Source organism: Nilaparvata lugens, chromosome 3 (genome assembly GCF_014356525.2).
Source record: "Nilaparvata lugens isolate BPH chromosome 3, ASM1435652v1, whole genome shotgun sequence".
Taxonomy (NCBI): domain Eukaryota; kingdom Metazoa; phylum Arthropoda; class Insecta; order Hemiptera; family Delphacidae; genus Nilaparvata; species Nilaparvata lugens.
The window spans coordinates 4,818,463-4,833,297 of NC_052506.1; the positions used below are offsets into that span (position 1 = coordinate 4,818,463).

Consider the following 14,835-nt stretch of genomic DNA (forward strand, 5'->3'; position numbering starts at 1 on the left):
TAACTACACACATTTCATAATTCTCATAAATGATTCCTTTTAGACAATAATTTCGATTCATAAACTTCTGGGCTTATATCTTATAGTATTTCTTAGGTCTTAATATAAATAATTTTCTATACATCAGGTACAATACTTTCTTTTGCTAATGGCTCTTTGGTTTTGGTAACTGGTATTCACTTTAAGTCTTTTCAGGTAACAAACGTGGCATAATTAAAAGTAATAAATATAAAAACATATAAATAAATATATCGACATTAATAAATATAATAAATAACAATAATAAATAACTTTTTGGGTACAGTATTTCTTTTTATAAACATATGTTCAACAGACATTACATTCGTTTGATTTGGGTGGCTTTGGCCAGCTGGTCACTGGTTCTACAGAATTTGCTGTCGAGTTTCATAACTATTAACCTAACTGCTCAATTTTTTCTCTTAAAAAGGTAATTAACAAATTTTAATTTTATTATCCCCGCTTGTGTCCTTTTTTATCTGATGTATATAATTTAATTACATATTTAAAAATTATTCTTTTTCTTATTGCAGGCTTCTAACGGCTGGAAGGAATTAAAACATTGGATTGTTGCCATGCGGTCCTATGCCAAGATTAAATTTATTAAGGAAGGTCAGTAATCGGTTTGATAATAATGTTTTCCTTGATTTCTTATCATATTATTTCAAGTTCTTTGCCATTGCATGTAGAAATGTTGTGATTTACTTGCATCTTCTTGCATTCTATCTGTAGATGTTGTTGTAGGCCGTTAGGTTATCTGCTATCCGTTGGTGAGGCTGTCCTAATTGATAATTTTTCATCATGAATTTAAAGCCCTTGTATCTCGTGTATTCTTTCAAATAACTCCTTGTTCCTTTAATAATAATTTCTTTTAATCTGTTCAAAGCCTTCCATTTATTTTCTTTCAAGACTATCCACTTAAATTCATTATTAGGCTTCATCATCATAATAAACAATTCAATAATATAACACTTCCAATCAATACTAATAAATTTTTTCAACAATAACATGACCTTAATTATGACATCAATAGCATCACTTTTCAATATTATCACAGACATGGTAATCCACACAATACAATAAATCAAAACAGTAATTAGCTCTTTAATAATATAATCTTTCCACATATAATGGCCCGGTACTCCCATTTCATTTACATTTTTTCTTATTTCTTCCACTCTTCCTAGACACCGTTTATCCTTCATCAGTCTCAATAAGTAGTCCACTTTATAATTATCGTCCACGTATGAATCCATAATAGTATTCCTATCAGTTCCGTTTCTGTCATATTCCTTTGGCCTATTTTTCCGGTCACATCGCTGATTTGCTCTCTTGAAGCGTATGTGCCGCGGATGCACGCCGTCGGTCCGCTCCTGTCCTCCTCGGTGTCGGTCCGGTGTCCTCTTCGGGCGTTTGAACCGTGCATGCGGCCGGTATGCGCGCGCGTGGTTCCTCCTTTTCTTTCGCTTCTTCCGCCTCCGGGCCTTGCGATGCATCTTCTTCTTCTCCCGTATGCTGTCCTCTCCGTCCTGATGCCGGTCGGGTGTCCTCGGGCGCCTTCGTCTCCGGGCCTTACGATGGTCGCTCCTCTTATCCGGTAGTCCGTCCTCCCTGGTGTCATCCTCTTGGTACTCTATCCTGGGTTCATTGGGGTGCCTTGGTGGGGTCGAATGATGCGCGGGTGCGGTGGCGGTCTCTTGATGCGCGAGTGTGACTTTCAAAGCGGTTAGTATGGTGGCGGTCTCTTGATGTGCGGGCTGCTCTACCTGCGGTGATGGATTGTCGGCGGGGAACAGGATGCTCAGTAGGGATTGATGCTTGCGGCTGGTTTTTGGTGGTGGTTTATCTGGTATTGGCTTCGGTTCTTCTAATACTATTTTCGGTAAATCATTTCTAAAGGTGGTGTATGATGTTGAAATATCTTGATTTTCGTTGTTTGTTTCATTGGAGCTTGTAGGTGTTATATCGGGGGTATCATATAGTCCTGGTTTATTAGCTGTAGTTTTCTGTATATCTGGTGGCGGGTTGTTGGGTGTTGGGTTCTGTGTTTTTTGGTGATTTGATCTGGACGCATGCTCTAATGTGTAGTTTGTACTTATTTGATGAGGTGGCGGTTTGTAATTTCTATTATAATTATTCTGAGTGTAATCATTATTTGTGTTAAATCGATCACGGCCATAATAATAATTTCTTTCATAGGTTTGCTGTGGATAATGGTTTGTTTGACGATTCTGAAAACTTCTATTATTCCAGCTGTTATTTTGATTATGATTATAGCGGCGTTTAAATTGAGGGGTAGATCGTGAGCAATCATATGGTACTGATTCATAATTTTGGCTGTTATACTGATTAAATTTTGAGTTATGTTGATTTTGTGCGTATCTCTGGTCTGAACGGTGGTTTGATATTGCCATCACAGACTGTATGCCATATAAATGATTTATCAGCTGTTTGCAATCAGTAATGGGTTGTGTGGCGAGTGCCATTCTAACTTGATACGGTAGCTTCTTTAAAATAATACTTGCTAATGCCGATTCATTAATGGGCTCGCTCAATTGAGAATTTTTAAACTGTAGGGCAGTGACGAAAGTGGTACATGCACCGTCTAAGTTAGGGTTGAAATCGCATGATATAATGTCCGCTAGCACGTCCAACTGTTTACTTCTGCTCCAATACTGTTCCAGGAAGACAGCTACAAACTCATCCAATGATGTAAATTCATGGACTCTACTCCGAAAGAACATCAGGGGTTCGCCAATCAATAAACTAGTCAAACGAAGACGCCAAAAATTCCAAGAGGTGGGTGTTAATGATTGAACTAGTTTTATCTGATCTATAAATTCTTTAGGTTGGAGATAGCGGTCTGTATTGTCAAAACGGCCTAATTCATTGAAACTGTGTAGTGAATCAAACGTTGCTATGGGAATAGGCTCTATATTCTCGTGCGGAAATTGATGTATTTGACTTTCAAGTTGTACCAACTTCTCTTGGGCCTGTTTCCAATGACTAGAAGCTTCTGTTTCATTATCTACTACTTCGGCATTTAATTCAGATGAAAATAATTGCTGTTCTCCAACGGCTGTCTCCAATGAATTAAGTTGTACTTTGTTTTGATTTATATCAGAATTTAGGTGAGCTATTTGTGTAGATTTACTATTCTGTTGTTTATTTATGGAAATAAGTTGACTATTGTTCCTGTTTGTAGCTATTTCATGAATTTGTGAAGTGTTTTGTGCTGGTAGGTTATCTATTCTTTCCGCAGTCTCCTTACCCATTCTTACCGATGTATCCTTCAGTGATTCCCGCATTTCCTTCATTTCCGCCTTAAGTTCTTCATTACTGTGGTCATTGTTTTTTCTAAACTATTAGAAAATGACTTGATCATCCCCTCTACTATAACCCTCCTTATTGCTTCTTGGGAGACATTTAACGGTTTATTACTGTTCACAGGATTCTTGGCGGTGATTGAAGATATCTGGGCGTTGGACTCCATCGCGCCCCCCTCAGCGTCGATCTCCGCTACTATCGCCGTCTGCAGTGTGTCTGCTACCTTACTTTGCGTGGACGAAAAGAGACTCATATTTTAAAAATGGATTAAGTGTCAAGTGTTTGTTAAAAAAGTGAAAGTTTTGGCCAACAAGGCATTAATAAGGACACAAATGAGGATAGGCCTATGGACATTACAAGCCAGGTAACCTATTTATTACTTAAGCTCTTATAATATAATAATACTATTCATTGATTTCTGACTAGCAGTTTAGGCCCATAAAATATAATAGCTCTCTCTATAAAATATATTTTCTACAATAATAATAATATAAAATTTTCTTTAAAACATATAATTTCTCTTATTTAAAGCTATTGATTCCCCAAAAAGTAATACAAATTTCCCTTCGCCAGTTTTCCTCACAACTCGTATAAGTTATCTATAATTTTCAATATGGTTATTGACTAATTTCAAATAATTATTCAATGAGCTTGGCTCTCATCATCAGTCCCACGTTGGTACGACATGTCTTTGTGTCACGTTATTCTTTATATAAAAATAACGATTAGCCTCCTGCTTGGCATCAGTCGGTAAAGCATGAGATTTAATATAATTAGGTCGTGGTTTTCTAATAGTATTCAGTCTTAAAAAATCTTGATAGGCCTAGATATGGGCTTCTCCATAACTCTTGTAATTCAATAAATAATAAATATATATATAAATGATACTTATACTATAGAGTTGAGGAATAAAAAATAAATTGCACACCATGAAAATTTCACACATATATTACACAAATAATGCAAAGATCAATCGAGGCAAAAAATATATATAGAGCGATAAAAAATAATATAAAAAATAGAACAATAATTTTATATCAGCAAAATATCACAGGCTAAACTTTATATTCTAGATTTATGGCACGAATCATTACCATGTGCCTTTATCTTAAAATCATATGCATTCTTTGCATGTAGCTGCGACATGCACTTGCTAATACTTGTCGACTTGGATAATTCAATCAAAAATATGTGCTCTAAGATCAGCTTGATAAATTAGCCACTAATAATCCAAATATATATATATATTAAAATCTCTAGTATTTAGTAGATTTATTTGTATCGAATATATATTTTATCTCAGGGTGCAAGATTCGGCACCTGACGGAATAGGTAGAGCCATTCATCTAGTGAATTAGAACTATGATAAATTATCGCAAATTGTATTGCAAAAAATTAAATATTATATGCATATGTTTTAATAGCCTAGATTTCGTACTTCTTTGATTAATAGAAATTTCTAAAATATTGATCTATATTTTTCTTTCAATTAAATACCTTTAATACTAATTTTTACTTGCGCAAGTATTACTCTTATTAATTTCTCAATTTATAATAACCCTTTCGGCGAGCTAGCTTTGATCATCAGATTAATTCGAAGCACTAGGGCGCCCATCACTAAATTCAAATTTAATCACTCACGTGTCGAAAATCTTCTTGTAAGCCGCCGATGTCGATCCAACTCCATGTGGTCCGGGAATATGGTAGCCGGAATCGTCTCCTCCAAGGGGTTATAAATTTAATTAAAATGAAAAATGACTTCTGCTTCACAATAGCATCACGAAGTCTTTTAAGAAATTTAATAATTTACTTTAACTTTAATTTTTACAAAATTATTAATAAGGTACTTCGCTCTAAAATATTTGGGGTCCTCTTATGGTGGCATCTGGCTGGCGAGTGCTGGTTCTTCCTTCTCAAGTTTTACAGATCCTCTTTCCGACTTTCAAATTAGCATAAAATTTAAATATCTCAATCCTCCGCCATTAAATTCAAATAGATCTTACAAAAAATGCCAAAATATTGCTTAGATTATATGATTAATAATTTCTTTGCATTCGAGCCATATTGATAACATAGATTACACAAATTTTTACACAAAATCTAGTACATTTATATAAATATATATAATATTTTTGAATTGGCCTACAGTTGCCGCCTATTAACTGCCGTTTTACTATTGGTGCATGCAAATTTTATTAGGTATTCATGCGCCTGGTAACTCTTATTTCCTGAATACATTAAATTATTTTTATTTGGTTTTTTATTTATGCTCTTTGCATGCTAGTTAATATTCTATATATTAATATTAATTCCATGCTACCTAATAATTAGCCACGTGGACGGGTGTTTTTTCACATTGCACACCATCCGAATGCAATAAAGCTCTGCCAAGGGGTTTTGGTCAGATTCTACGTTCTTCGGTTTGATCGATCTCTAGGTCACCGATCCGTGAATACATCTACATAACCTCAATCTTCAAATATTTTATATAATAATCTATTTATGAGCAATAAACTTCCTTCAAATCCTTTTTAGGTTCTTGTACCATTTAGCCAGAACAAGCTGATGCTATCTAATCTTGGTTATTATCTGCTTGGCGATATTAGCCAATTACTTTATTTTTAGACCTATTACTATTTCTGTTAGGGCTTTTTATCTACCCAGATTTAAATATGTTACAAAATATAACAAACAAAAATGAAAAATACACTTATAAAAAGAAATCTTACAAACAAAACAAATGAAGAATAATAAAAAAAGCAAGAATTACAAATAATAAGAAGATTCCCTTTCAGTGGAAAATTACAAATATTATAAACCTTCTTCTTCTTTTTGTTCTTCTTCTTCGTCCCCTCCTCCTCTTCTTCTTCTTCTTCTTCTTCTTCTTCTTCTACTACTACTTCTTATTTTTCTTCTTCTTTTCCTCCTCCTACTCCTCCTCTCCTCCTCCTCCTCCACCACCACCTCACCATCACTTATATTTTTCTTCTTTTCCTTCTTTTCCTTCTTTCCCTTCATCTAGACGTTAAATTAGAGTGACAAGATTTCCATTAAGATGCAATTTTATGACGTCTTTGAGAAAAATTAATGTTACTCCTGTAAACTGCGAAGATAGTGCTTAGGCCTACTTACTCCATAAGCTTTATGTTACTCACTTGTAGACTGCGCAATGCCTACTTACTTACTCGCTAGTGTCAGTTAAACCCCTTTTATGGTATAAGTGTAACAGTACTGTATAAGGTTGGCATTTGACATAATATACAGCACATATAGCCAACCAAGTAGAGTACACACCATACATCAATGAACTCATAAAAAGTCGTCCAAAGCTGGAATGGAAGCATTAGCAGTTGGACTGACTCCAACTTGGTCTGTGTTGGGTGCTAAGTACCTTCAGTAGGCCTACATTCACAATATTGCGTACGGTAGCTAACTGTATTTGCAAGTCTTATTGCTATGTAATATGGAGCAAACCTCTACTTTATCTCGTAGATTTAAGTATTGTCTTGTAATCTGTAGCAATGTTTTTTTTTTTCATTTCGTAGATTCATATATTGTCTTGTAATCTGGAGCTATGTTTTTTTTCATATTTCGTAGATTTATTTATTGTTTTGTAATTTGGAGCAAGCTTTTTCTCTTTTTCATAAATTTATTGATTGTCTTGTAATCTGGAGCAATGTTTTTTCAATTTCATTGATTTATTCATTGTCTTGTAATCTGGAGCAATGTTTTTTTCTATTTCATAGATTTATATATTGTCTTGTAATCTGGAGCTATGTATTTTTTTCATATTTCATAGATTTATTCATTGTCTTGTAATCTGGAGCAATGTTTTTTCTATTTCATAGATTTATTCATTGTCTTGTAATCTGGAGCATTTTTCCATAGTTCGTAGATTTATATATTGTCTTGCAATCTGGAGCAATGTTTTTTCAATTTCATAGATCTATGTATTGTATTGTAATCTGGAGCAATGTTTTTCAATTTCATAGATTTATTCATTGTCTTGCAATCTGGAGCAATGTTTTTTCATATTTCGTAGATTTATATATTGTCTTGTAATCTGGAGCAATGTTTTTCAATTTCATTGATTTATTCATTGTCTTGTAATCTGGAGCAATGTTTATCAATTTCATAGATTTATTCATTGTCTTGTAATCTGGAGCAATGCTTTTTCTATTAAGTAGATTTATGTATTGTATTGTAATCTGAAGCAATGTTTTTCAATTTCATAGATTTATTCATTGTCTTGTAATCTGTAGCAATGTTTTTTCAATTTCATAGATTTATGTATTGTCTTGTAATCTGGAGCAATGTTTTTTCCATTTCGTAGATCTATTCATTGTCTTGTAATCTGGAGCAATGTTTTTTCCATTTCGTAGATTTATTCATTGTCTTGTAATCTGGAGCAATGTTTTTTCAATTTCATTGATTTATTCATTGTCTTGTAATCTGGAGCAATGTTTTTTCAATTTCATAGATTTATTCATTGTCTTGTAATCTGGAGCAATGTTTTTTCAATTACATAGATTTATCCATTGCCTTGTAATCTGGAGCAATGTTTTTTCAATTTCATAGATTTATTCATTATCTTGTAATCTGGAGCAATGTTTTTCAATTTCATTGATTTATTCATTGTATTGTAATCTGTAGCAATGTTTTCCAATTTCATAGATTTATTCATTGTCTTGTAATCTGGAGCATTGTTTTTCAATTTCATAGATTTATTCATTGTCTTGTAATCTGGAGCAATGTTTTTTCAATTTCATAGATTTATTCATTGTCTTGTAATCTGGAACAATGTTTTTTCAATTTCATAGATTTATTCATTGTCTTGTAATCTGGAGCAATGTTTTTTTCAATTTCAATTTCATAGATTTATTCATTGTCTTGTAATCTGGAGCAATGTTTTTTCCATTTCGTGGATTTATTCATTGTCTTGTAATCTGGAGCAATGTTTTTTCAATTTCATTGATTAATCATTGTCTTGTAATCTGGAGTAATGTTTTTTCAATCTCATAGATTTATTCATTGTCTTGTAATCTGGAGCAATGTTTTTTTCAATTTCATAGATTTATTCATTGTCTTGTAATCTGGAGCAATGTTTTTCAATTTCATTGATTTATACATTGTCTTGTAATCTGGAGCAATTTTTTTTCATATTTCGTAGATTTATATATTGTCTTGTAATCTGGAGCAATGTTTTTTTCAATTTCATTGATTTATTCATTGTCTTGTAATCTGGAGCAATGTTTTTTCAATTTCATAGATTTATACATTGTCTTGTAATCTGGAGCAATGTTTTTTCATATTTCGTAGACTTATATATTGTCTTGTAATCTGGAGCAATGTTTTTTCAATATTTCATAGATTTATTCATTGTCTTGTAATCTGGAGCAATGAGAGGGTAGAAAAATGAGAGAATGAACCTATGAATGGTTGAGAGAAGGGGATATTGACAGAATGAATCAATGTTTGAGAGAACGACTGATTAAGAGAATGAGAGTATGAGTGAATGAGTCAAGAGATAATTGTAAGATGAGGGTATGAGAGAAAGAATAAGAGTATGAGAGAATGGGAAAATTGGAGGATTGATTGTGAGAGTAAGAGAAAGGGGAGGTAGGAGAATGAATCAATTTATTTATCTATTCATTCATTTATTAGTTTATGTATAAAACACTATAATCATAATATAATTATGACATTGGAGGGAAAACTAGGCTGAGCCTTTACTTTTTCTCTCCAAAAATTTTGAACGGTTTCCAATCAGTGAACGGTTAGGAAACTGGAAAATGGGAGAATAAAAACGAGACAATGAGAGAATGAATGAATTAGTGAGCGATTCAAAGAATGTGAGGATGAGAGAATGACTGATTCTGATATGAAGGAGGAGAAAAACAAGAAGAATTACAAGATAAAAGTTGATTGATTGAGTACTTTATTTATATAGATTACAATATATACTGGCTTATACACTTATATACAATAGCTTACAATACAGCAAAATTATAGATGAATTTACATAATATAGACTAAGAAAATAATTATTGGACTGTATAACTGATATAAAAAAGCAATTTGGAATAACTATAGATAATATTGTTATGCATCTACATAAACTGGCGGAGTTTTTGACATATCAATGTCCATTCTAAATATTCAAAATATCCTTCCCACTAACTCTCTACCATTGATAATAGTGCAATGTAACATGAAACCATTGTGGTAGGTACTCCAACATAATACTAAGTCATTAATAAAAGAAACCCACGACATCATGCTCTGTTTATTAAAAAAAAAAATATTAATAATATATATTTATTTTTCTTTATATAACATATTTCCAATATTGTTATAGTTAAGTGAGAATAATATTAAGGTAGAATTCTGCAGGATTTTTTATTTTATAGTCATTATAGATAGGAATTCTTCCCCCACACACGGACCAATAGTCTATGTGGGGGAATATTTATTTCCTGAAAATATTTGTTATTGAATTGAGATGTAAATGTTTTATTAATGTATTTTTTGATGGAAATAATATTGAATTGAATTGAATTGTCAATGTTCATTTCATATCACTTATTTTAGCACTATTATAAAACGCATGTTCAATGCAAATCAATCGCTAGTCCTTATAATAAATCTCTATTCAAGTACGATTACGATACCGTAATAAGATACCGTAATAAGATACCGTACTAAACAAGGCTATTGAAAATGTCGATCGATCACCACATTACCATATAAACCTAATTATCAAGTGACTTTACTGTAGTGTGATTTTCTTTACACTGTCAGTATTGATTGGATAGGGAAGATTGATCTTGTTCTCGAGAAATGCTGACACTTCAAAGTGAATAAATATTTTACAGGGCACATGATGATAATTACAATCATTGTTTAGTTACGGTTTGAGAGTGGATTTATCTACATACAAATTTGGTTTCCTGTTCTTCACATGTTTAGTGTTGTTCACCATACATGGAATGTGTCTCAGAACAGCTTTATGAGGCATAGGTGAATCATGTTAGTAATTTTTCGCCCCACTTGGATGTAATGAGCTGGTTTACGTGCGTCATATGGAGGCCGAAAATGATTGTTTTCTGACCAGGCCGGTAAAATTTTTACGGCCCTAGGGCTGTAAAATAACCTTGAAGTCAGCTGATTCTGATTTGATGTGAACGTGTTTACAAAATAGTTTAGGAAACGGAATCAGTTTATGCTTCTAGAATTGAATAAAGTATTCTGCAATAATATACTATCATTTTATTTGGATGAATAAAATACAGATAAGATACATATTATAAACTATCCAAATTTGATTTCCAGAGTAGGATAGAACTTCTAACCTAAACTTCCCAAGTCGATGACAACAAGTATTGTTGACGTTGACATTCAGATTGGCCAAATTTCAAGTGTGCTAAAACAGCTGATCAAAAAACTGTTCATTATTTGTGTTTATTATTCAATAATTAAAACATCTATAATAATATCATCTTATTGTCATATGAAAGAATTAAAAAGTATTAACTCAACCACTCACATAATTGAACATAATCTTTTAGGTTATTTAGACAAAAAAGAATAAAAAATAAAAATACTTGGACAATTTCCTGATATTCAGATTACCTCAGATTTGCTAGAGCTATGACCTTCCACTTTTGCTTTCGGAAGTGGTTAATGAACAATTATTCTCATATATATTGTATATTTTTGTGTGTGGCGAAAAATAGCGTTCGCACCACGGGCAAAAATGTTTTTCCGGCTCTCAATCTTTTCTAGTCCTCGGCCTACGGCCTCGGACTTGAAAACCGATTTCGAGCCGGAAAAGTCTCATTTTCGGCCCTAGGTGCGAAATATACTATTTAATAGGCTCTAGCTGAGTTAGGTGTATTTCAATAGCAGGTAACTCGTGCTCCGCGCTGGTCTGATTAAAAACTTGATAAACTGACAACTTGACCAACTAAAATCTCAAAGAATTGAGAATAGGCCTATGCTATAACCATCCTCGGTAAATTAAGAATATATATGAAAAATTTCAAGTTGATCAGTCCAGTAGTTCAGATGGATCATTCTAAATTTTCTATCCTGTAAGTGTATAAGCCAGTTCTTTCCTTTATTATTATTATTATTATTAGTCGTAGAGCTCCCGATATGGAAGACGCTGAGTAAAATCATGATCATCGATTTTTATTAGACTTGGCGGTTTTCTTGTTCGCCCACCAGCTTTTCATTCTCTGAGAAAATGCAGCTTTCCTTTCTTCACTCCATCTTGTGCCAACTCTTGGTGCTTTTATCTCTGGAATAATTTCCCATTTGTTTTGAAATTATTTGTATTTTTAATTTCATCATCAGTAATTCCTGCCAAAACTAGATCTTTCTTAACATTCCTAATCCATTCTCCTTTATTATAAAGGGTGTTCTGGAAAAAGGTGTCCATAATCCAGGGGGTGATTCCTCACATCAAAAGAAGAAAAAAAGTTCTAAATAACATAGGTCCAAAAATGCTTAGTTATCAAGTTATACAGGGTGAAAGATTTCGTCTGAATTTCAGTTCCCCTGTCCTACGGGTATATGTTGTCTGTTAATTAAGATGTTAAATTCAGCGTACTTTATGTAAGATGATCTGAGAAATTAAAAATAAAGCCGTTTCCAGACCGTTAGCTACAGTAATTTTTAAGATATGTGACGAAATAAGCGAAACTTGGTCCCGAAAAACAAGTTCCATAAGGTTTGAAACAGATTTACTATGTTAAATGTTTAATATTAAATTTATACAAAAATATTTAATATTTAATATTTAATATTAATAATAATAATAATAATAATAATAATAAATAAATTATTATAATTGATAATAATAATAATTATAATATTAATATTTTTAAAATAAATACGAAATATTTTCTTACAGAACTTGTAGAAAATTTAATTTCAAAGAGAAAGATGTAGAATAAGTCTATACTAGACAAATGCAACCTTGAATAAATAATCCTTAATTAGGTACATACAAAACGTATGAAAAATAGACAAAATCTATTAAGCTCTCTATTTTTCATGCGTTTTGTAGGACTATTTTTTGAAGGTTGCGTTTGTCTATTATAGACTTATTCTATATCTTTCTCTTCGAAATTAAATTTAAATTTTCTACAAGTTCTGTGAGAAAATATTTCGTATTTATTGTACATTTAACATAGTAAATCTGTAAGTAAGTAGTAAGTAGTAAGCTATCCCTTATGTAGTGTTGCTATCCCTTATCCTTGTCTATCATTCGGCAAGACATATAGCGCTATGCTTTTCTAGCTTCACATCGTTGCCAGATTGTTTTTTAACTATGTGGAAATATAATAAATTAACAAAATTTTCAATCTCTTTTATGAAAATTTATCATTTAATCATTGATTATTTAAAACAAGAATAAACAGTTAGGTACATCAGATATCAGCCATCCTTTATAGAAATCAGTGGCAAGGCAGAGAATCGGCAACGCTGTACTCCTTTCTTTCTCCACTGCTATTATAACGTGGACCTCACTATATTGTTGTCCATATGTGGAATATGTCAGTTCACGGAACGGCTTTATGAGGCATAGGTGCATCATGTAAGAGATTTTTAATAGGCTCTTGCTCAGTTACCTGTATTTCAAATTACGATTGCGTTTTATTACAGATGTCGAATTGCCGTACTAAATACTAAGACCATAAAATCTTTGAATTACTGTGACTGAGTCTGACCAGAAAGGATTCTTCTTTATTCTTATCCATCCTACTCCTACGACTATCCTATCTCTGTCGTGTGTTAATGGGAAGTATTTTATAACCTTTTCAGAGAGTCGACAATTATTTGTTGAAAAACCGTCGATTTAAGAGTAATTACATTACTATTATATTATCGTTATTTAAATCACATTCAATGTTCATTTTCATTGATTATTTTTTCCTCCACCTACTGTCTAAAGTACTTACTTTACTCCCTGAAACATGATACTAAAGTGTCACTTTTTCGCTCTCGGTAGTAAAAAACAGAAAAACTCACTAGGGAGGAAAAGTGACTCCATTTAAATAACATGGGAATCATCTCTATTTCAAAAACTCACATTGTAATAGGTTGGAAGGTCTAAGCTCTCATGAGAAAGCGTAATAGAGGTGTATGTCATTGAGTCAACTGAATTCAATACCACAACAAGAAATTTGATCAACTCATGAAATATATGTTTGTATGATATTATATTCTTAATATTAGACAATAAAAATTTATACAATTTTTTAAATATTTTATTCTATTCAAAATACCAGTCAACAAATATTTTTGATCTGCAATTCAAATCTGAACCGCGTGATCTGAAGTCAGCCATTCTTGGTAGCTGCCCAGCTGATATAATTGTTACAACTTTTGCCGATAGATAGCACAATCGGCAGTGCCAATCAGACGACCGGTTTCTAGGTTTTAGATTTAGGTTATGTTGTTAGGAATCATTGTCACCAATACGTAAGTTATTAGAATGATTTTATTTGCAGTTTCTATAAAAAAATGTAGATGGAGGAAAAATGTTGTGTACATCACGAGTGAAAAATACTTTTTCTCCCTCAGGAAAATTGCTGCCCTCGGCTTTGCCTCGGGCTTCAAACTTTTTCCCACAGGGAGAAAAAGTCGTACTTTTCACTCTAGATATACAAATAACTATAACTTTTATTTTAATTTAGTTTACACAGCTTACATTATTATTTTCACTATAATTTTTATTGCGAAATTTATTTGTTTACTGGTCATTAAAGAAAGTTATTGGGCATCAAACGTCGAAGTCTGTTTTTTTCTACTTAGATTTTTTGCATATTTCAACTTTTTTCTCAAAAACTACTCACACTAAAGCTTCCAGACTAGTTTTATTCAATTTCTCAGATATTTTTCCATATGAATCCAGCATAAGTTTTTCAAAAACTAGTCCCCAAACAATTCAGCATCGGTGTATTTCACCAGAGGAACTGAATTCCGGGCGAAATCTTTCACTCTGTATAGCTCGCTAATGAAGCGTTTATGGATATATGTTTATAAGACCTTTCCTTCTTATTTTTACCTCTACTATCACGTGTTAAATTATTCCACCATAATTAAGAATCACCCTGTATATTGAAAACAGGAATAAAGAACTTCAATCTGATCTAATCCTTGTTTGTGGGGAGACTAAAGGCGGATTCCCACAAATGAGATCTAAGTCAGTGATACAGTGAAAATAGTTATTTGTGCAACTAGTGCGCAAAGTGTCAGTTTGCTGCACCGAAAGAAACGTTTATGCACGAGCCGTAGGCGAGGGCGGAATGGTTTCTTGAGTGCAGCAGAGGAACTTTGCGCACGTATTTCACATTAAGTTTTTCCTACAGTTACCATTGAATATGAAAAGTGGGTAATTATGGGTAAAATTGCCTGAAATCTATCAAATGTTTTTCTGTGTAATTTTATTATTCATAAAAACCTTAATCCTAAAATCCT

At 32.6% G+C, this 14,835-nt stretch overlaps 1 protein-coding gene across 5 annotated transcripts in view; it reads left to right on the forward strand.

Moving 5' to 3' along the window:
• LOC111055814 overlaps positions 1 to 14,835 on the forward strand; it is a 185,737-nt gene that overhangs the window by 21,131 nt on the left and 149,771 nt on the right. The window lies entirely within an intron of this gene.